The 24,016-nt window shown below is 40.3% G+C and overlaps 1 long non-coding RNA gene across 1 annotated transcript; it reads left to right on the forward strand.

Moving 5' to 3' along the window:
• The first annotated feature begins 14,151 nt into the window (after positions 1-14,151).
• Positions 14,152-23,531, forward strand: LOC149866423 (uncharacterized). The gene is made up of 3 exons (XR_016442054.1): positions 14,152-14,249; positions 18,717-18,786; positions 23,431-23,531. It is a non-coding gene; the product is annotated as an uncharacterized LOC149866423 (long non-coding RNA).
• Positions 23,532-24,016: the final 485 nt, after the last annotated feature.

Below are 24,016 nucleotides of genomic sequence, written 5' to 3' on the forward strand. Positions count from 1 at the left end.
CTCTTGTCAAAGTAAGGGATGCGTACCTACTCAAAGACCAGCAGAACCTGAATATTCTCAGTGGGCTCTCAGGGACAATATTTTCCTGAATGGACAATTCTATGACTGGCTTGGTGGGACTTTATAAATATCTTTTGACTTTATCAATAGAATGATCCTACATGCCTCTTCTCAAACTTTATCATAACAAGCTAATAACCATCTCACTAAATAGATCAAAAAAATTCATACATTTTATGAATGTCATGTGACAACTCAGAAAAGATGGGAGATAGCTAGAACACCTTTGTATCAAAGAACTCTTGTACTAAAATGGAGTAATTCTGTCATACAGGTTTTTTTAAATCTTGTGCCTTACCCAGAAAGCAAGAAATTTCATGTAGTGCATACCTAGTCTTACCACCAATTTGTTTTAATAATGAATATTTTGGTGAATTCAAGCTGTTTTCACTTAACTCAGCAAAATATTTTTCTTTCTTTCTTTCTTTCTTTCTTTCAGTACTACCCCACATCATGCTATCATGATTTTAGCATGTCCTCACTAGTGTTGTGTTCTCACAGTTTCAAAAATACCATTTGCAGAATACTGGCATAAGTGTGTGAAGCTCCTGACAGTATAAACTCAGAAACGAAGCCTGCAATTCTGTTGCACCTACAGGGTGAATCCAGCAGAAGTCTGCCCCTGTTGCTCCCACCCCTATCGAACAGCAGGGTTTTGCTTATTGGCTGTGTCATAGTCTTCTGGTTGCAGAGAGGGAGGGCAGGAGGAAATCCATCCATGATTTTCAGCAGACTCACAGAGCAGACAAATTTTGCTGGGGAAATGGCCCATACACAGTTTGTTGGCTAAATTCAGCAGCAGGGAAGCTTGCAGTTAATCAGTTCTGCCCTCGCCACTGGGTTTCACAACAGTTGGAGCAATGTTCCAAGAGGAGGCAAGGATGATTCAGTGCTTGGACAAATAAGGAATTAGCATGATCATGTTAAGAAAGGAATATTATTGCAAACTGCTACTTTCCCCCCTGCCTTTGCTAGATTTTATTTATTTAAAAAAGACAAAAATCCCCCAACCCTGAGTAGTGGTAGAACCTTTAATGTCTCTGATTATAAATATTATGGATTGGATCACAGTTTGCTGGAGCTTAGCTGGGGGATGGCACAGGGAACTTATCTTGGACTATTGTACAGGGGCTAGGAATCATCCCAGCCCTAGCCCTTGCAGCATGCAGTGACTGAGAGAGTTCATCATAGGCAGTGTTCTCACACACTCCAGGGCAGTCTGAGGAGAAGACATGAGCTGTCCTCTGATGACTTTGACAGCAGAATTAAACTTACACAGGGTATATACCACATCTTCCAAAGTATACAGAAGTCTCCTCAGGCCCACATTGTCCCATCAACTCAAGAGGCCCAATGTCCCACTCTATGATGGTGCCTCCTCTTCACTCTAACCCTCAGGCAAGCAATGGCTTAAAAAAACAATTTTGTGCTGCTCTCAAGTTTAACATCAAGAATGCAAATAAAGAAAATAAATGAACAAAACAGAGGACTTTCTGCAGCTAATCTAGTCATTAGTTCATCTTTCTTGGCATATCTTCTCTTGAATTATTTAGCCAGTGCACAAACTTCTGGACTTTTCAGGAAACAGTGAAATCTCAATGCCCCAACAGTAACAGTAGCAAAAGCACTTATTTCTGTTCATGTCTATTCAGAAGAAGATACCTCAGTCTATCAGGACTAGAGCCGAGGAAGTATTGCATTTAAATTCCTGACCTTCAGATTTGAGCCTCGATTCTTCCAACAGAAATGTGTGGGCAGACCCTTGTGTCTTCACAGCTACCCTCTCCTTTTGCTCCTTTATAACACAACAGATGAGTTCTACAAGACCCATGAAATTATCAAACAGAAGGGAGAAATTCCAAGCAGGAGAATGGACCTAGATCTTAGAACTCTACCCAGAGATACGAACCAATGTGAGCGTCACGGCGTTCCGAACCAAGGACCTGATGCAGGAAAGCACATCATTACTAACTCAGTGAGACACAACCATGGATTGAAAGTAGGGGTGCACCGATAGAGATTTTTGGCGCCAATACTGATAGCCAGTTTTTAAGGAGGCATATCAGCCGATGCTGATCCAATCTCTGATACATCATGGAGATCTGTGTGCAGCTGGTAAGTCTGTTGTGGTGGAATGGGAGGGGGAGGGCGAAGCGAAGGGCCATGTGGGGCTCAGATCAAGGCCCCTGTGGTGAGGGAGGGAGTCGGGTGGGGGCAGGGCCTGGGGCAAATGCTGCCCAGCCAGGATGGAGCTGTGGCTTGTCTAGAGTTGCAGGGATGGCTCCCACTGCTGGACTACAGGAGGGCACAGGGCGGGGCACGTGCCCCCTGGATCTGCCCAGGGCTCATCTGAGGGGCACCCTGCCACTGTGCACACTGTGGAAGGGCATGGGGGGGGGCATGTGCCCTTGCATCTGTGCAGGGCAGGGTGGCTGCTGCTGTGGGCTGGGGATGGGGCTGTGCTGGGCTCTTCTCAGTCAGGGCTGGGCAAGGCTGTGCTCAGGGTGGGTGTTGGCAGCGTTGGGAAGGGGAACTATGGGGGGGGGGGCTCCTGCCATCCCAAAATTCACCATAGCCCCCCAATCCCTTCTCCCAGCACCACTGCCACCCAGTGGGCTGTGCTCCTTGCCACCTATGTGCTGGACTGCAGCTGCATGCACGCATGGGCCATTTGTCAGCCATATTATTGGCCACATCAGGCCGATTTCCAATACAGCCAATTTTTTTTATATCAGTGCTGATCAGAAAGCAAACCAATGTATCAGTGCACCTCTAATTGAAAGATAAACTCATGGTTTTGTGATATCCTGAATTGTGACCTATCTATCTCCTTGACTTTGTTTTCCCCCGACAAGTGTCTCTTACAAAGCCCAATGATTTCATCAGAAAAATTCCCTTTGTCTAATGCACTTACAATGAGACTGAATTCTAGTACGCCTGGCACATACACTCATGAAGTGGGTGTGCTATTCATATATGCCAAATATAGCCATCTAGAAAAAAATCCAACCTACTAACCAATCAATCTATGCCTCCAACAAACTGAGTAGGAGAAAAGGAGGGATAAGGGTTGCCATCTTTGGGAAGTTCTCACATATTACAGAACATTATTAAAGGAACAGATATACATTTAGATAGGTAAACTGATCATTTACTTGGGCAATTATGATGTTACGCTTTTGGGGAGAACATTTCTTTATTTTTATTATTGTTAGCATTATTTAAAATTTATATTTTGCAAGTACTCAAAAGCTCAGATCAAAACATGGGACCTGTCATATCAAGCAATGAAATAAAATAAAAGTTTCCTGTGTGGCCCCATATTCTTCAGCTGCTATTGCTGCTATTAGTTGTGGCTGGGAAATCTGTCTTATCCTAGGAAGTGTCTCTGCATTCTTAGCGTCTTGCTCTGTTTTTCTATAGCCAAGGTGATACTGGGCAACCAATTTAGCCTGTGAACAATCAGATGTGATTACCTTACTTTGTTAATGGTCAGGAAATTATCCAGTCATTTCTAGAATTCAGCCACAGTATTTAATTATTGTTTGCATGGGGCTTTGACGATGAAAAGTAAAATGTAATTGCTAGGTACCATTGTTATTGTTCATTGACTTTAGAGCATGAGTTAACAATCCGAGCATGGAACTCTTGGATTCTAACTTTAGCACTAACATTTCCTTGCTGCATGATTCTGCCCTTTTTCCTTCTGTTTCCTTAGTTTGACTTGGGATGTATGGTATGTTGATTATGAACACAGTACTACTTTCTACTGCTAGAACGGCATACTAATATTCAAAACCGCATCTACCACTAAATATGCACCATATTTACTCAACTCCAAGAACAGGTCCCCCCCCCGCCAACAACATGGTGCAGGGACGCCTTGTCTTAGGTTTGAGTACTGACGAAAGCTGGAGCTAAGCCACTGCCTGCCACAGACAGGGGTGGCTTTTGCAGCAAGGGAAACTGCATGGTTAGGGGTGGCTTGTGAGGCAGGGGAGACCTGCCACCCCAACCCCCTCCACACAGTTTCTTACCTTCTTTTCCAGCTCCAACCCCTTCAGCCCCAGCCAGAGCTGCTGCAGCTGCTTCTTCCTGGCCAAATGAATATGGTACTTATGGTATCTCCCTTTGTGAGCCTGTGACTAGTAATAAAACAAATCGCTTCAACGAGTCTTCTTAAGTTAAAATATTGTTTAATCCTAGCAGTGAAAAGAAAACCAACATAAAAGACCAGGATTTTGAAAACAAGAGGCTTAAACCTATGTCTATATTACCTGAGTCTTACTAGCATTGAACAGGGAGCTTAAGAACTATGTTTTTGTTTGTCCACACCCCCAGGTAAGTATCTGTATGTGTCAGTCAGTTCCTTATAAACAGTTACTAAATAGCTGCCTCCTTTCCGGATAAAGAGGGAATTTTAAACTATTTTTACTACTTTAAATCTGTTGGTTTCTGGCATTGGTGAAACAAGCTATATAACTTGGATGGAACCAAAGAAGTGGAATCTTCCCGCTAATACGCACATATTACTGTCTCTTAATTGCCCATGCAGAGTTTAAAATAATAGGATAATAAATAGGTATAGAAAACAATATGGGCAATATGCAACAACAATACATTATTACAGAGCAGCCCCTTGTTCATCACAGGAAGTATCCAAAAAGTTTGATCTTTATAGTACTAAAGATATCACCAAAAAACAGTAAGCTTGCCTTGTCCAGACCATCTCAGCTACAGCAACATACCAAATTTATTCTGTATCTTTATAAAGAGACAGAGATATAAAGATGTTATGTATTAAAAAACTGGAAAAATGTGGAAGTGACACAAATTTATTCAGACTACACAAGACAGTGAGGAACGCAGGATAAAAATCTAGAACTGAAAAGCAAAAAACGAGACCAGGAGTATCAGTGTGATGAAAATTCATCTTTTTTTATTTGAGGAAAAGTTCTTAGATGCTTCTCTGTTGTATTCACTCAATTCTATAATAACTATTTTAGTGTCTGGTTTAGAATATCCCACTTGATTTGGAAAAATGCAGACTGATTAATCTGATTACTAAAGCATTTATGAGGTAGGTACCATTGTGGAATTGTAATCTTCACAAAACCCATATGCAGAGAAAGGTAACTGAGGAATGCAGTTTTTCTCAGCTGAGGAAAGTATGCTCAGAAAATCTTAGTGTGAGGACTGGGAATGCAGGGTTTTCTACTCTTATGCTTAAAACTTTAGTTGAAATACCTGTCAGGACTCAAGACCTGGGACAAATGGGAAACTTGAAAGGAAATAACATTGTCTTAGACATTTCTTATTGATTTTAAAGGGAATGGGAGAATTCTTGGAAAACAATGAGAACCCTGTTTCTTGACTAAGTTAGCTAAATATATCTTTGAAGTGGCACTAATATGAAACTCAAGAAACTGGTAAGTCTGAAATTAGGTGAATCCAAGACAAAGGCCCAATTGCTCATTGCTTACCAACTTGCATAGCCATCTATACCTGTATAATATAGGTGTATGAAGAATTCTACTCTAGTATTATTCTACATTCAGGTTGCACAGTTGTAAATGATTCATGAGGTGCAAAGCAGTGGAGAATCAGGGCTCATATTTCCTCCTGGAATTTTCTAGACAGGTGCATAAAGTCACCCACACAGATCTTAGAGGCAACATCACACACTCAGTGGCCATTCCAGCTTCATGCATTTGAGTCTAAGTAAGCGTAAAAATAACTTTCTGTAAAATTAGATGTGTCCATGAAGAATTTTTAAATGTTGGAACAAATAGTATCCCATATTGGTTCTGTAATTAAGATATGCATATCTTGGTTCCAAAGATCCCTAATTACATCTGCTTAGGGATTCTGTTAGAGAGGAGATAATTGTATACAGTAGCTTCAGACATTAGAGGAGTTTAATCTAAAGTATAGAGAAATCTTAGAATAGTAGTTCTAACATACATGGTATGTTGTAATGACTTCTTTGAAGATATTAAAATGTATATTGTCTATTTGATGTACTTTAAAAAAATTACAAATACTTGTATTTTGATTAGAGCTTTTCAACTACGGTCCTGCTCCTGTTTTTGTTGAAACCAGTGGAGAAGCTTCTATTGTTTACAAGTGTACAGCATCAGGACCCGTACTGATAGGTGCTGATGAAATGGATAAAAATCTTAGTGTCTTATGTTACAGGGTACTAAGACATGCCTGCTCCTTTAAGGGCAGATTCAGCCTAGCCAGAGAGCCCTGCAGGCTAGGCAGAGCTCCATAGCTGCAGGTTGCCTGAGCAGCAGACTAATGAGGGAATTAGCTGGCACCTGCATGTGGTCAGCTGACAGGAAGAAGGCAAGGCCCTGGACACCTATGAGCCCCAGGGCTGTGGCTGGCTGGAGTTAATTCTTTGGCAACTGTCAGGGGAAGGAGCTCCTGCATGAAAGAGCTGCCCTGAGATGTTTGGTTGTCTGGTCTGCTGTCTGCAGGACTCATAAGGTTCCTGAAGTTCATAAGGTACCCTGGGCTGAGTAGCACACTAGGTTAGGGGAGAAGTTTGCCTTCTTAAAAGGGGTGTGGCATGTGCCCCCTGGATCTGCCCAGGCCTTGAGGACACTTCTGGAAGCAGGCATGGCCAGAGAGGTGGCTATATCTGCAGAGAGAGATCAACTGCAGTCATGTGTGCAAGCCAAAGTAGATCACGTATTGGCACTAGAATGAGAGATCAGACAACTTTAGGAGAAAGGGAAGAGAGGTGGGAAGCCAGGCTGGTGGTAGCTGGAGAAGAACTTCAGAGGGCTCACAGCCCTAGGCCCCTAGCATATTAGTAAAGTTTCTAGTTCGTTTTTAACTGGAGGAAAAAAATGTGTTGTTTTATATATGATAATGCACTTCACTGTCTGCACCCCCCTTTTCATAATTCTAGATCCACCCATGAATCATCGTAACAATTACCAGCAACCAATTATCCTCACACTCACCTGCAAGATTTCATGGGGATTGGCACACCCATCTGATGCCGTCTACTTCACGTTTTGTTTATCATATTGCATAATAGGCTAAGTCTACATACACTCTACATTATAGCTCTATCTTCAGAACTTATTTATCAGGAAATAGGCAGTTTGAGATTATACAATATGTGATAAGATTGTTAACATCCCAAGATGGTTTCTTAAACAGGAATCTAACCATTTCTTTAAGAATGGCTGTTAATTATCCTTGGCCAGATTCTCAGCTGTTGTAAATTTAAATACTCTAGTGACTCCAGAGGAGCTATATTAATATATATCTGCTATTAATAATGGTTTGATGTTTCCATCACAGGCTTTAAAGAGTGCAAAAGAATAGGGATAAAATATTTGATTCATTAAAGGCAATAAGAGTTTTGCCATTGAATTCACTGGACCCAGGATTTTTCCTTAAGGTGTTTATCCCATGACTTTGATCCTAAAGTACACCCACAACTCAGTGAGAGACACAGAGTAAAAACCATTCACAATTATGATATTTATCCACTCCCAGCATGATATGGTTCCCATCAAAGCAGTGAGGCTGGCCCAACTCAAACTGATTTTATCTGGAAAAAAATAAGCCAATGGCTCCTCACAGTATTTAACAACATTCAGTTCTCTTAGAGAGCTGGTGCAAACTGGATTAATCAGACTGTACATGATTGGAACATTTTTACTTTTCTGACTAATAATAATTTTGTCAGAGTAGAACTTAGACATCCAAGAATAGGACCTCTATTCTAGTAAGTACTGTAAAAACAATAAATAGTCCCTGCTATGAAAATCTTACAAGACAGAAAGGGGGTGCAAGGAAAGGGAGTATTATATACAAGCAAGGTGAATAATGTGGCTGTCTGGCAAATGTGATGTTAATTCTGTATTTATATTTTTGGGAGGAAAATACCCCAAACTTTACCATTACTGGGCAAGAATGTGGTCTCATTTACACTGGTGTAAATCCAGAAGACTCGCATTGAGGTTAATAGAGCTTTTCTATATTTATAGTGCAATGGAGATTAGACTGGTACACTGTAGCCAGGTACAGACATTAGGTGTGCCTATACACAAGCACGGAGCCTGCTCTGATGTGCTGTAATTACAGCGCATTGGAGCTCTGCTGGAGTGTGGTAATGATCCAGCAGCTTCCTGCATCTCATGCATCAGCATCCCTGAACTTAAAAATGGTGGCAGGAGTGCTTGAACTAAAGTTCAGGTACCCATGCCATTGTTTTTAAGTGAAGGAATGCTGATGCATAAGACACTGAGAAGCTTTCATTGGAGCAGCTCTCAGAGCTGCTTTAATTAAAGCGCCACCCACCCCATCCCCAGAGCATGTGTGAAAGTGACCTATACTTTTACCAGTATCAGTGATTGGAAACCAGTCTATACCGATAACAGAAAAGAGGTTCAGCACACATAAACTGGTTTAAAAATGGTGGAACCTGGTCTAAGATTTGCCCCACCCCACCAAAGGGAGAACGGATGTTCTTTTCCCATCTAAACTACACTGCTTAAAGAAAACCATGTAACTTGAGCTGTTTAAATGTCTGTACCTAGCCTGAGTGTTGGAATTGTTGAGCAATGAAACATTAAAGTTAGTGTACATTACCTTGGCTGAAAATATGTAACAGAGGTATCTTTGGTAATGAAGGAGTTAAAAGATGAAAGACACGCTCCCCCCCTCTGCCTCCCCCCTCCAAAAAGGAGCAAGCTTCAACCCAGGCAGATTCTGTACTTAATGGTTATTTTTCCCCAAATTCTCCACACCTCCAAGTTTTTTTGCTTTTACAATCTAATCTCTTGTATAATAGGACAGACGCAAAGCCTTGGTTGAAAATCTCCCCCTAGCCTTTTGCAATATTTATAAAGCCATGCTTTTTAAACGCACTGCAAGATGGGTTTAGTAAAACAAAAGACATTATAATTTATTGTTCTGAGATTGATTCAATAAATTAGCAATAATTTCCATGGAGGGTAGGAGCCCTGGCACTGTAAAAGTTTATCTACACTTTAACTAGCATTGATTAGGGTATTCAAATTGTCCCAGTGCTATATAATGACTCTTTATAGGTGGAATGCCCTCTGCTGTGCAGGAGACAGTAAAATAAACATTCAGCCAGAAGTGACAATGGCTCTTTTAAAAGCCAGGAATTTTTTTTCAAGAGGGAAGAAAGAGTTTGTGTAATGCTTTAAAAACACAGTGGCTATTGGACAAAATACCTTGTTACATTGCAAGGACATGCATCCAAGAGGTTATTGCCATTGTATAAACATGATAGTTATATCTGGTATTGGAATACCAAATGAGACGGCCTTTTTTTGTTGTTTTAAATTACCATTCTATATTGCATTTAAGTGCCAGGTGGAGATTTTTTATATGTGTTTTTTTACCTTCTCCCTTTTGTTCATGAAGTGCTGACTGAACCCGTTCAAGGTAACTTTATGAAGCTATTATAAATCTGTTAATAACTTCAACAAAACAGGCTATACGTTTAATTTCACATCCACTGAGCAGGTTAGTTTTGAAGGAACATTCTGTTGCTAGCAAAAACAATAGCTGGTTGGGTGCATAAGGAATGGTATTCTTGTACAGTTGTTATGTGGCATATTTGAGACTATTATTATTTATACAATAGACCTATATTAGGGTTATCTTCTTATATATGATAAATCCATTTTATTATATATCTTGGGTGATAATAAGTTTTAGAATTAATATTTTTTTTCCTTTTAAGTAAATATCTAACTGATGGAATTGTCTCTTAGAACTGAGTTTGCAATAATTAAAATAAATTACGCATCTTAGTAACCCAAGGTGTGTGATTTATGCAGGCTTTAAATGATTGTTTGTGTTAAATTGTTTCTCCAAATGCAATTCAGGAATTTGAAGTTGTCAGATTAACTGCTGTATTTACTGGTCTGTTTGATTAGGTGAGCATAGTTTTATATTCCCTCTTGGAGACCTAAATAGCAACCATTTCCTACCAAAACAGCACAGAAAACAAAGGCCCCTTTCAGAGGACCTATTCAGAGTGGGCAATGCTCTATAGCCCTTTGTATCCTGAAAAAACACGGTTACTAAAGAGATTCTAAAAGAAAAAAAAGGTGCAACGGTTTTTTAAAAGCCCTAATAATAATGAACAGAATATCAAATTTGTTGTCTGCTGAACAAATATATTCCATCATAAATTAATAAATTCATTTCATTACTGGACTTCTCTAAAAGTCATCACTCAAAGGCCTTTATGGTTAAGTTTTAAAATGGAACTTAATGAAAGCTGCAGAAAAGGTTGCAAATATCCATTTAAATCTTTAAACTAATTCATGCTTTTCTCGTTTGTGTCCATTTTGTACTCTCTTCCCATGAACATTTATGCAATTGCATTTTAATCAGCATAAATGTCCATGGAAACTGAATTTTAGGCTTACACACATGAATCCTTATCAAAAGTGAATTAAAAAATGTTTTTTTGGTGACAGTTTTGTACCAGATACCTGATGATCAAAACTCCAATCAGGGATCAGTAACAAGATCATGTGATTTATGTGGCCAGTCAAGTAACAAACATAAACTGCACAGCTTGAACTTTGAGTTTCGCACTTCCAATACCAAGCCAATTTATGTGTTTGTTTAATTTTAGCAAAATCCATTCAGGTGCTTTTGTGTATTCACAACAAATTAAACATCTTCCCCTTACTTTTCCTATATATTCTGGTGATAAATTTTGTACGGGTACTCAGTAGCAGGCTGCCAACAGTTTTGCAGGTGGCATTGAAAGTGGTTTGAATAATAGTGGAACATTGTCATGGGTATAGCACAGTGTGCTCTTTAGTAACCTTGTGATACTTGCAGGCAAAGCCAAATGAGTTGATCTGACTGTGATTGTGCTGTGTTATTAACAAGTAGAGGATGGGTGTGCGATGATGCTGTATGCCAGCTTATTTAGTTCTTTTTTTTCTTTTGCAGTAGCAGCCTCTTTGAAGGCCAATATAGGTCAGCTACTGTTGCTATTTAATGGAGCTGGTGAAGGAAATGCAGCTATAAAAAAGCAAGATATGAAGACACATTGGTAGGGACTGGATCCAATATCAATTGATTAAGTGTTATTTCATTTGGTTGCTATAACTGGTATCTGTACAAGCTAAGCACTTGTTTGGGTTTCTGACATGGTGCACATTGGGGGTTAGGATGTAAAGATTTTGTGATACGAGTCGCATGTTGCTGTTTACTAGTAGTTTGGGGGTTGGAATGATGGGGTGGGTGTGCTGCAGTGTCTCACTCAACAACAGCTGACCAGTATCCATAGAAGGTGCTGAAAGCATCTGGCTTGGGCACATTGCCATATGCTGATTTTATAGTGTATATTCTTCTTATAGGAACATAGTCATGATATGTGATTTGGGGACACCAAGATAACTGGAGGTTCAGTCTGCATGATCTTCACTCATTTTGGCTTCAGGCAAATATCCCCACAACATTACCTAAGATAAACCTCTTTTTTTAATGAATTGTCAAAAAAAGGTCATTTTTTTCCTCTATCATTAGAAACTATGGAGTGTGCAGTATGACTGAGTCTTGTGTGCTCCTTCAGCATACACATATGTTAAATGGCTATTGAAGTGGTTATTCATTATACCTGAGTTAGGCTGTCACAACTCAGGCCTCATCAGTCAAAAGGGAAGGCAAGAACTTATTCCAGAAGCAAAGACCGCAAGCACTCCAATTGTTGGTTGACTTTTGCTGGGCAGTAATGAAAACAAGAAGGAAAACCCATTTGCCTCTAGCATTATGTGAAACCCTGAACTTGGCAAATTGGTACTTTCCTTTCCTACTGCTCTATATCGTAAGAAAATGTGGGAGGTAACAAACAACTCTGATTCATCTGAGAGCTTGAGGGTAGTAGAAAAATTCTGCAGTGCCTGATAGAGACCTGCCTGAAGTGCTAGGTGGGCAGCACCCACTACTACTTCATCCACTTGCCCTTTTTTAAAGGAAAGAGTCCTTTGAAAGATTGGGATGCAGCTTCATATCTTCAGGAAATGTTTCTGGGCTCTGGTTCCCAAGATCAGGGAGATGACTACTTTTATGTCTCGCTCTGGTGCTTAAGCTGTGGAGAGGGTAGGATTTCAGACACATTCTTGTGCTGAGCATTTTCTGTTGACTGCTCAAATGTAGCTCCCTCCTCTGTATGAGATGCTTTAGGAGCACCCTTCTGACACTACAAACTTGTAGATGAGTGTATTTATATGGAACAAACACTGGGCCTCGGGATTGAATCACAAGGCCAGTGACACCTGGCATGCACGTCCTCTACTGGGTCTAGTTGTTAGTCATCTATGGAGTAGATAAGGCTAGAGAAAGTAGCCGCTACATGGAACTACCTAAATGAGATGGGATTGGTTGTAAAACCCATGTGCCATCAGTAAGGGTAAAATTTAGGGAAGGTACTTCAGAAAAAAAGACTAAGGGGAGCTGCAGGTAAGCAAAAATTAAGCTTTAATGGCTGTGCGTGTCTTTACCACAGAAAACCAAACTCAGACAGTATGGAAGGCTTTAACAGCAGTGTTCACTGTAACATCTCAACTAACCTGACCCAAAATAACCCCCCTAGATAAGTAAAAATGTTTCCAAAAGCTCAAACAGAGTGGGAGTGTTGCAGCCCTGGCTTTAACTAATTAGCTAATTTTAACTAATTTAACTAGACTAGGCCTCCCCAGTAAACCTTAGGCAGTTTTGTCTCAAGAAAGAGAGAAGAGCAGTCATCTGTCTGAGCAAGAATCAGTTTAGCTGTTAAACGGGCCTCTGAACTCCTCTGAGGAGACTACTGCATGCTAGTCTCCGGTCTTCCTTCTCCCAACCTTAGGATGGGTAAGTGTGACAACCAATGGCAATGCCTGCTTCATGAGGTGGCATTTATCTTCAAGCCTTCCACCTTTATGCTAGGATTTCTGAAAGCACATCTTTTCCACTGCAGCGGGAGGCCTGGCACTGAGGGGCTCAAGCACCTCTGCCTACTTGTGCCTGCTGATCTGCTTCAAACCAGAAAATTTGCCAGGGGACGGGCTTGTCCCCTGGGCATACTCTGGGCCCTGCTAGAGACTGTGTGTTTGAGAGCAAGCCAAACAGACCAGCTCAGAACAGCCTCCTTGACACATCTCTGGGTTTGGGATCTGCCTGTGAACTAAAGAAAGGCCCCTCTCTGCCAGGCCCCGCCACCACAGGGATGCTGGCAAACCCAGCTTGGCCGGCAGCTTGCTACCCAAGTGCCCTTAGGACCCTTTGAAAACCGTGGTCTAAGATCACAACACTTAGCAGTAGCTGAGCAGCCCCGTTCCAACTCGGCCCTGGGAAAAGAAGATATGTGGGATTTTCTTTTCTGATGCCCAATTTGGAGGCAGCTGGACAAGACAGAGTGTACTTACCGGTGCCTGTCTGGAAAAAGGAATTGTTGAACACTCAAAAGTACTCAGTTTAGGGTTGGCAGACAAAGTTCTTTGGGTAAATGTGATATCTTTTATTAGACCAACTAAATAATTGGCAAAATTATTCTTTGCAAGCTTCTGGGCACTAGTACCCCTCTTCAACCAACACCCCAGTTTAGGGTTGGAAATGTTTGTTTTTTCTGGGAAATACGGATTTAAAAAAATAAGGGATACTTTCAGAAAAACCCAGTTTTCTAACATAAAAAAGTTTCAATAGAAAATGTTTATAGCAGCCCCAGGGCTAACATCAGACTGAAGCAAGGAGGGGTTTTTTTTTATCCCTTTTAAGGGTTAAACAAGCAGAGGTGCTGTTTTCCCTTGAAGCTACTCAGACAGCCAGAGGAAGGAGAGAGCCCACACCTGGGCTTTACAGGGGAGCAACATTAACAGGAAGGGGAAGTAGCTGACGAGCTTAAGGATGTACTAGGAAGTTTTATTTTCCCTCTTTTGATTTTCTGTAGGGCTGTAAAGAAACCAGGAGATTCCCAAGCAAAACTCTAAAGAATAAGAACTTGTTTAGCAGAGGACTATACTTCTTCTCGGAGACTCTAAGTTAAGACTGTTTGCCCCCTGCATTGTGGTTTCCCTTGCCTGCCTGGGTCTTAAGTGTGAACTTTTTCTTTGACCAAACATGAAGAAAGATTTGGTGCTTCTACTCTCCAAAGTGGCCAGGGCAAAGAGGCTCCATAATGGCAGGTATGTGCCTAGTATAGGATAGCATTTCTGTTCTCTTACTGATTTCCCACCACCCCCTTCTTGTGCTAGTGCTGGTTGCTTCAGGTCTAAGCTATCCTTACTTGTTCTGGTTTGCCCTGCAGAAACTAGCAGAGCACAGCTGGGAGCTGAACATCTTCTTGTGAAGCATTAAAAGACTTGCTTAGTCAGGCTCAGTGAGGGGGGGGGTTGTTTTGTTTTTGTTTTTTATATTATAATATATTTCATGCTGCAGATCAGATTAGCCAAATCAGTTCCAAGCCATATTGACTGAACAGAACTTAGTCGTTCCAAAAGCCATACCGATTAAACAGGCAAAACTCAACCATTCTAAACAACATGTATGGCACAACTGGCAAGTATCCTCCATCCCAGACCTCTCACCCTGGGCCTCTAGATGCTTCCAAATCCAGTGGCAGGCATATTTTGTGCAGGCCCAAGCCTGGAAGTTTTGGGAATCTGCAGCTACTACAGGCAAGCATCCTCCATCCCAGACTCTTTAGTCCAGGACTTCAGATACTCCCGACACTCAATCTTATCCCACAAGAAGCCAATCCAGCAACAAACATACTTACTCAGGTTCAGTCAGGCACACCTCTGCAAGGCCAGGCTCACACATGGAATAAGGAGAGGACAGCAAAGTTGCACTCTTATTGCTAATAGCCATATGGAATATGGAGACAATCTAGCTTGGCTTTTTTTTGGCTGATTTTTTTTATAGGTCTAGAAGCTAGGAAAAAATAGGTGGAGAAAAAAAGCACCCACCCATTCACCTTATCCTAATCCTGTTGTAGTCAGTGAGTTTTATTATCACCTTCAATAGGACTCTAGGTAAGTGAACATTGAACATGTTGGTAAATCGTAACCAATATTTTCCTTCACTTGTAAACTGAGAATATTTTCTACCGAAATTTTTTGTCCTCACTAGAGACATCATTTGAATGTTGCCCCTTACTTCAGTCACCCAGTATATCTCTCAATCAAAATGAGGTGACACATTTAACATGAGAGTGCTGGCCTGCTAGGGATATTGGTTATAGTTTGAATTAGCATAGCTTGTCAGCTAACCCCAGTCTGTGCAGTTTGAGAAGGATTTGGGTGTGGCTGCTTACAGTTGAGTCAAGCTAACTTGAGGAGAGTTGAATGCAGGTAACTCTTGTTGTTAAGTTGGAAATGAGAATATAATCTAAGAACAGGCTTTAGAGAATCACTGTATACTGCATAAATTTACATTTAATGTTGAATTAACACATGCTTATATATGTGTACTTAAAATTCAGAAATAAGGCAACACTCAATTGAACTGCATTAATGTTTGAAAGGGAGATGAGATGACCTTGCATAAAGAAAAAATATTTTAAATCATTCCTTCATAAAAGAAAGAACCTTAGAATTTTTATGGATTTTTGCAAGCTATAATGTGTTACGTAGCTAACTGCTTTCCAGTGATCTATCACTTGTGACGAAAAAATGAGAATCCCTACAATGTTGGCAGGCATGGAACTCCAAACATAGGTTTTACCAGTAATATTTAAATTGTGTCACTTGCTGAATCTGTTGTATTCAACATTAGCATCTTTTGATTCATGGTCTGTAAAATACCGTCTGCATGTATGCATACTGCAGCTTAATTGCTGTGCTATTTACAGTGGAAAAATGCTGCACTTAAAAAAAAAAAGTGCAAACAGGCTCCTTTTCACAGTGGACGTAGAATACTGTTAAACAGAGGAAGCACAATATCCCTTTTCATAGCAAGAGATCAAATGTCTGCAGAAGAGTTTAATTTATACTTCTTCATGTGCCAGAGCTGTGTCTGAGACATTGCAGCATTTCAGTGCTTTCAATCAGGTCATAGTTTCCAGCACAGATGACTTCATCCCTTTTAAAATAGAACAAATAGAATAAATGGAATTCCACATAATCATGCTAGGAGCTGGGATTATAGGAAATTAAAACACATATTTAAAAGCAGAGCTCTGTGTGGTAAATAATCGTGACACAGAGTTTAGAAGGTAAGTCTGGTTTGTAATCTCTTCTTGGTAGTTAACAGGCAGCAAGGGTCTCTGACTCTAACTTTTTGGGGCTGGGGCATATCCTAAAGGAGGATGACAGCATTGGTTGTGGATAATGTGCAGTGTCACATTTAATAATTTGGCTGGCTTAGAGGACATATTAAAATAATGTCACTTAACTGAGATGCAGAGTAAATGGACCATGGCTATTTGAAGTTGGCCACATCCTTTCATCTATGCATTATTATGCAAGGAAATATTGTATTGACTGGATTCCTGGATTGGATCATTTGTTCCAGAGTCACTATGAGGTAGGAATATTTTGCAGCTAGTGGCTGTGACTCTACATTAGCCAGTCTGAAGAAAAGTATCAGTGGGTTCTGTATGAAATCTGCATTTAATAGAAGTCCTTCTTAAAATAATGGCGTATGCTATTGCAATAACCCTAAACCTAAAGCAGCACACTGTAACCTGAAGTCCCTTTGGGCCAAAGTTGTAGAACACTGTACTATTAATATAAAGACAACTAAAACTAGAGGCTTTATTCCTTAAAACTGCAGTACTTGCCCAAAACACTGTCCTCATTGTAATATTTGTAAGAGGCACTGAAATAAAAAGCCCTATAAATGACTAATTTGCAATATGGAGAGACCCCAGCTGAGAGGCATTGTTAGGCATTGTACCAACTTAGACTGAAAGACTGTCTTTGCCCAAAAGAGCTCACAAGGCAAATTGGCAAGACAAAAGAATGAGATATGGCCCTTTTACAGATGGGGGACTGAGACATTAAGTGACTTGTCAAAAGTCACCCAGGATTTCTGAGGTAAAGCTGGGAAATCAATTCAGTCTTTAAATTCTCAGTTTAGTGCTTTAAAATACAAGCCATCTATTGTATGGCATGGCATGGCATATCTGTATATACAAAGTGCCTTCCTTCTAGTTTCACATATAAGGTTTATGTGGGTCTGTAACTTATGTATCTTATTTTTTATCATACTTTTGTATTTTATGTTGGCAGGGATTTATATATTTAGGCCATGTCTATGCTGCACGTGGAGCAGGAGTAAGTGGGTGGGGATAATTTTTCGGCAGCAGGCCCAGGCTCAGCAGGGTGGCAGTATAGACATGGCCTTAAAGTCTACTGTACAGAATTTCCTTTGAGAAAGTTATGATTTAAAAATAAATAAAAGAACTCTGGACACAATCACAAATTCATTGCCGATGAGCTGGTTAAATTTAACTGTGTGCTGTGTATTATAACTTATCCCTAGGAATTGATTGTGTTGGGTCTGCCTACCAGATAAACCATAAAAGTGAGCAGCACCCTACTGCAGTGCATAGAGCATAGTTCATTCATCCTCTCTCATATGGCATCCAATTAAGACAGAAAAAGGTGGCAGCTTTTCAGGAAAAGTACGTAACCAAGTGGGGAGTTACAGGTGAAAGTTTTTTATTCTTTTCACTGGTAAGATTTCAGTATGTTCCAAGGATTCACTTTTAAAAAGTTACTTGCATTGGTATGTTATCTTTAAAAGCTTAATCTAGATCAGCAAATAAGAGCAAACTGAACTGGTTGATTTCAGTGAATGTGCTTTTTTGTTATCATCAGAGCTTGTAAAAACAAAAACTACTGGCTTGTCTTTGACTCAGATCAAAATTGGATGTTTTTAGAACGAGTTACAGGTATAATCATGTTGCACAAACTTACCAAAAAACAAAACAAAACAAAACAAACACCCCCCCCAGCCTGAAAATTGCTGGTAGTCAAAAATTCATTGAAAAAACTCAAGATAATACTAGGTGGTGTTAATACATGGTTTTCTGTAAATTTTGAAGAGCAGGATTACTATGTATAAGCCATGTAATGTAAACTAGAGCAGTAAAGACCAATCTTTACGGCAGCCATGCCACAAGTTAGTCCCACACCTTGCTTGAGTGTCACTCCAATCCCTTCCCTTTACTTGATCTGCTGCTTTACTTTCTGCCCCCTGAATAAGATGGTGCTCCTTGCCCTATATGCCACTGTGCTGCCTGCCCCCTCCTCAATCTGCTCCATGCCACACAGAGGCTGCCCATGCCCTTTGTGGACCCGTTCACAAGTTGGCCACCCCTAAACTAGAGTCTGCACCTTCACCTCAGAAAAATCTATGTGGCTTCACTGATGTCAAGACAGCAAAGCTGAGGGCATGGTGCATGGCTGAATATATTTCTCCTCCTGCCCCCCTCCCCCTGATTTTTGTTAAACTTCCATTTACAGGAGGGTAGGGGAGAAGAAAGTAACAGGCGTTACCCCTAGAATATTTTTCACACCCACAGACTTGTCATTCACAACTTTTTTATTTTTTACACACTGATGCTGCTAGAGTGAAATCACAAATTTGAATTCATTTCATACATGCACATACCTATATATTTCTCTTGGTTTCTTCATCCATAGCTGGTGTTTGTGGCAGTGAATCTCAGAGATGACTGGTTCTACAGTAAAATGGTCTCACAGACCAGTGGAGGTAAGCCTAGCAGCTCTAGAAATAATCCTAATTTATTGCCACAATTCCAGTATCTGTCTTTCTCATGAACACACCCAGGAGTGTGCACTGAATCTTACCATGTAGAAATGGTCATTTCTTTTTCTTATATATTTTTTTGTTACTGAAACATGTACATACAGAACAGCGAAAACCATTTTGCAAACCTGTGACAAATTTGTCAAATTGTTTTTAATAGGGAAAAACAATAAAAAATAATGCAAAGAAAAGTGAAATATTTGGTTTGACAGTTTTTTAAACAAAGCATTTCTGCTCTTGATTTTAAAAATGTGCTTTGAAATTTACACAAATTAATTTTTTAAATCAAATAATCCTGCAGAGTAAAACAAAACATCCTGTTTTGAGCTACGTGAAATATTTTGCATGAACCTACATTCTTTTTCTTTTTCTTCTTTCATTTGGTCACCAAACCAAAAACAATCAGTTGCCCTTATTTATCATCTTCTCACCAGAAATTGTTGTTGAAAAATATGTACCTGAAAAATTATTTTTTGAATCGTATGTCCTCTTGACCTACTTTGACATTTTTCAAAGTGATTCCAGTGAAATGGTGGATAGATGAAAAAATATATAAAGCCAGATTCATTTAAATATTGCCTTTGTAGTGTAGGGTTACCATATGTCTGGGTTTTCCCGGACACATCCTCTTTTTTGGTCTCCTGTGCTGCATCTGGGCAGGCTTTTAAAATAAGAGCAAATGTCCGGGTTTTCTGCTCTCTGGCTGGCTGCTTAGAGCTAGGAGCAGTGGGCAAGGTCACTGGCTGTTGGCAGTTACATGCTTCCCATGCGGGCAAGTCAGGTAAAGACAGAGAAAGAGAGAGAGAGAGAGAGTGTGTAGGCGCACACTCAACGTGGGAGCTGCTTGGGTAGCAGGGTTGGGGGATGGTCTTCTTTTTTGGACCTGGAAATATTTGTGCCGCTGCTATCTGTCCCTGGACATGACCCTCTATGCACACTCTGGAGCGTGGCAAAGGCATCCTGGTGGGGTAGAGGAGGCTGGGGCCAGCACAGGTGCTGAGCATCCTTATCTGAAGTGCTGGGGGCCTCCTGAGGTAGCAGTGGCACCAAGCTGGCTACTTGGAGCCTGGCTGGCAGTCAAAGCATGGCTCTGCCCAGCCAGGCTCCAGTGTCTGGTAGTGCATGCTGCTGCCATGTGTGTCACACCATCAGATCTTCTGATGTAAAAAAAATCTACCATGCTGCTAATTAGCAGCACAGCGCATGGGTGCAGGTATGCCGTGTGTGGTTTGCAGTACCTCAAACTGCTCTGAGGCACTACAAACTGCATGTGTGACCTCATGTGGATGTGCCCTATTATTGCAGTTGATAGTGTGCCCACAAGAATTTCCTGTAAACTGTCAATTTCTGGATTGGGGGCATTAGATTGTTAACTGTTTGGGGCAAGCCCTGCATTCTTCTTTGTGCTGGGTACTATAACACCACAATAAACTAATTTGGACTGAGGCCTCTATGCACTACCTTAATGTACTGTAACAAATAAAAGGGGCTTTTCACTAGATAATACCTGATACTTAAGAAAAAGCTACAGTAAGTAATTTGGGAACTTGAGCTAAATGAGGCATTGCATTTTTTGTCATGGTTAAGGTCAGAACTAGAATTGAAAATCAGGAACTAGGATTGTCTTCAGGTTCAAAAGGTGGATACTGTTAGAAATTGGAAATTCTGGTAGTGCATTCCCTGTTAAGGTTTGGGTTTGCCAGACCATGGCCTCTGTAGCTTATTGGACAGGTGGAAAATTCCCACCTCCCCCTCATCCCCTTCAAGAATTTGAGGAGGGAGTGGAATTGTGGATCACTTAGTCTAGTTACGTTCATATTGGCTAGGCAACTGAGTTAGCATGCGATTTTAAATAAATGAGAAAAAATAATGGCATCTAGGTGCTGAAGTCAGAATCAATTGAACATGCCCACTAATTATTTAGGACCATCCTTTTATCAAACAGCCTTCTTAGTAAACCAAGACTTGGCACATCAGTCATTGTAGAGCTCCTGCTGCAGACCGATGGCAGGCTGTTCTGGAATGAAAGGCTTTATTACAAATGACTGGCTTCATCTGTAGGCATGGAGCCTGTTTAATACTTCAACAAGGGCTAGTTGCACAGTCCTGCCTAGGAGATGCTGGCAAACTAGCACTTCCACTACAGCTGATTCAGATTAAAATGAGGAGAAAAGATGCCAAAGGACTGAGAAGTATAGAAGCATCCACGTCACCCTGCCAGCATGCAGGCAGGTATACAGGTACTTATGTCTGACCTAGCCTATTCTGTATAAGAAAAGGAACAAGCTATACCAATATAAGATCTTACAGCTGCACCTCTAGAAATGTAATATATCTCATCCAATGCACCAAATGCCCTGATAGAAAATGTGTAGGAGAGACCAAACAACAACTGAGCACCAAAATGAATATACACTGGAAATCTATTAAAGACAAGAATACCCAATTACCTGTGGAGGCACATTTTTCATAAGAAAAGCCTCAGTTCTTATCCTCAAAGGGAACTTACAAAACACTTTTCACAAATAAGTCTATGAACTTCACTTCATCAACCTCCTGGATACAAAAAATCATGGACTAAATACAGACGTTGGATTTATGACACATTATAACCTGCCTGGCATCTAACTTCCCAGGTACCTCTCCACTATTTACCTGCTACATGCATAGCCCTTCTCCCCTCAATTTACATCTTCACTGACTCCCTTTCTGGCATGCATATGAGACTCTGGCCTCTTTACTATTCATTCCATCCAGGAAGAGCACACACTGCAGATGCTTCCTCAGCCTGAAGAAGGGTTTTTAAACCCAAAAGCTTGCTAAGAAAATTTTTTCCAACTATTTAAGTTAGTCTAATAAAAGATATCAGATTGACCCAAAGAGCCTTGTCTACCAATATAAGATAACTTTTATACTTAAACTGGATCCATTCTAAGGGTTGTATTAGCTTAATTGTATCTGAATTAAAACGAATTCCTAACTGAAACAGTTATACTGATTTAAAAAAAAAAAAAGGAAACCAAAACAACCGTGTGTAGACCAGGATTGATTAGTCAAAAAGAAATACTTTCCTCTGACTCTACTTTGTCCTTTTGCCTTTTTTTTTTTTCTGTCATTTTCTTCATTAGCCAGTTGAAGTAATGTTTCCTGTTGGTTCTGCCATAGACCAAAGTTTTCACACTGGAAAATAAAAGTCCATAATACTTGTATCAAATGATCTTAAGAAGTTTTGAAAACTTCCATGCAGACAGAAATATACAATGTGGACTTTTTTATATATAAACAAAAGTAAGTGAATATATATAGACATAGAAGGATATATGGTATGAGGTATACATATATATGTGTGAAAATGTATCTTTATATATCTGTAATATATGCAAGTCAGGCTAAGAAATAAAACATATGAACTTGCTGAATGATAAAATGAGAATATAAATGAAAAATGGTGGACATTATCTTGCTATATACAGCTAGTACAACATTCTGTTTTCTATTGAAATCAATACAGTTTTTGTAATTGACTTCATGATTTCCTTCCTAAAATGATGTAAATAATGATATATTAAAGCTAATTTTTAAAGAAAGCATTAATATACCATGGGCACATCTACATGAGATGCTTACTGCGCTGTAGGCTAATAACACTGTGCACTAGTGTGCTGGTTTAAAAAACGTGTTAAGAAGCTACTGTGCAGTGTTATTATACTGCACAGTAAGCATCACAAAAAACCCCATGCACTGGTGCTACTGTGAAGTACCTGTAGTTATCATGCATTTAGTTAGTACTTCATTAAGCAAGTACTAAACTAACTGCACAGTTCCTACTGCGCATTAATGAACATATAGATGCACCCTTTATTTACTTGAATCCAAGACAAAGGTTTTTTCCCAGTCAGCAGTGGGGGTGGAGGGAGGAACCTCTTGTCTTGGAGTACCAGCCTGGAGCAAGTGGTGCCTGTGGCTTTGGTCTTGGCTCCAGAGCTGGAGCCAGCGCAACCACCTGGTCTAGGCTGGTGCTAGAGTAGCTTGTGCAGTGGGGGAAGTGCAGGGTGGTCAATTAACCGCATGGTAGTGGGGGGAGAATGGGTTAGACAACATGGTGTTCAACCCTGGGGGACTGCAGGGAAGAGAGAGCACAGTGTGGAAAGGGTGGTGTGAGGTGGGAGCGTAGGAGATGCCATGCAGCAGCAGATGAAGTACTATAGTTCTACCTTTGTGGTTCAGACCCAAGGCCAGAGGCAGAGCCACAGCCTCTGTCTGCCCTGGGCTGGTGGATGGAGTTACCATGTGCTCTGTGCCCCTGGCTGGAGTGGGACCTAAAACCACTGCACGTATAGACTGAAATTGCTGGGTGGGGGCAGTCATCTTAAATCCCAACTTGTTGGATTCAGGTAAACACGGTAAAATACTAGATATGCATGCTGTTACTGAACTAATCATGCCTTGGAAACATGGACTAGATTGTCAACTGTTTATAAGCCAGACAATCAGCATTGAAGTCAAAAGTCTAGCCCTTAACAACTTAAAATGTATGTTTGATTTCTCTGCCTTAAGCTTCCATAAATTTGGGCTATACTTGAACAGTTCCAGGTTAATTACAGAGAAGGAGTTGTGAGGAGGCAGACCATTCATGGTAAGAAAAAGGAGCCAGAAAAATCCAGAAACAGAAGAAATATAAAGAAATGTTACCTTTTTTCCCGACAAGTGAATGGAAAGCTAACAGCACGTCTGCCACTGTGTGGGGCTGTTTGAGAAGACTATAAATCAGCATGGGTCTTGGCTTGTTGAGATAATTCAAGACGGTGTTTCAGAGCACTAAAGCAGGTATTCTTTATTCTGTGACTAATTATGCATTACCCTATTCTATAACACTGTTAAAGCAAGCATGTTTCATTCCTGCTGTAACAGTGCCAACAGTCCTAAATCATTATGGAATAAGAATGGCATTAACACTTATCAAAACCCTTATTACAACATCTGCAAACAGACTCATTTTAAATATTCATTCTAAGAAAACTATTCAACCTATTTGCTTCAAATTTTTTTTATTTTCCATTTTAGGAGAATTATAAAATCAGGAGGGCACCAAGTTTGAAGTTTAGCTATTTTTTTAAATACCCTTAAACATACAAAGTGTTTCAGCTTAAGCTTTATATATTAAAAAAGATGG

The sequence above is a fragment of the Crocodylus siamensis genome, chromosome 4 (assembly GCF_052110815.1).
Source record: "Crocodylus siamensis isolate JL-2025a chromosome 4, ASM5211081v1, whole genome shotgun sequence".
NCBI classification, from domain to species: Eukaryota; Metazoa; Chordata; order Crocodylia; family Crocodylidae; genus Crocodylus; species Crocodylus siamensis.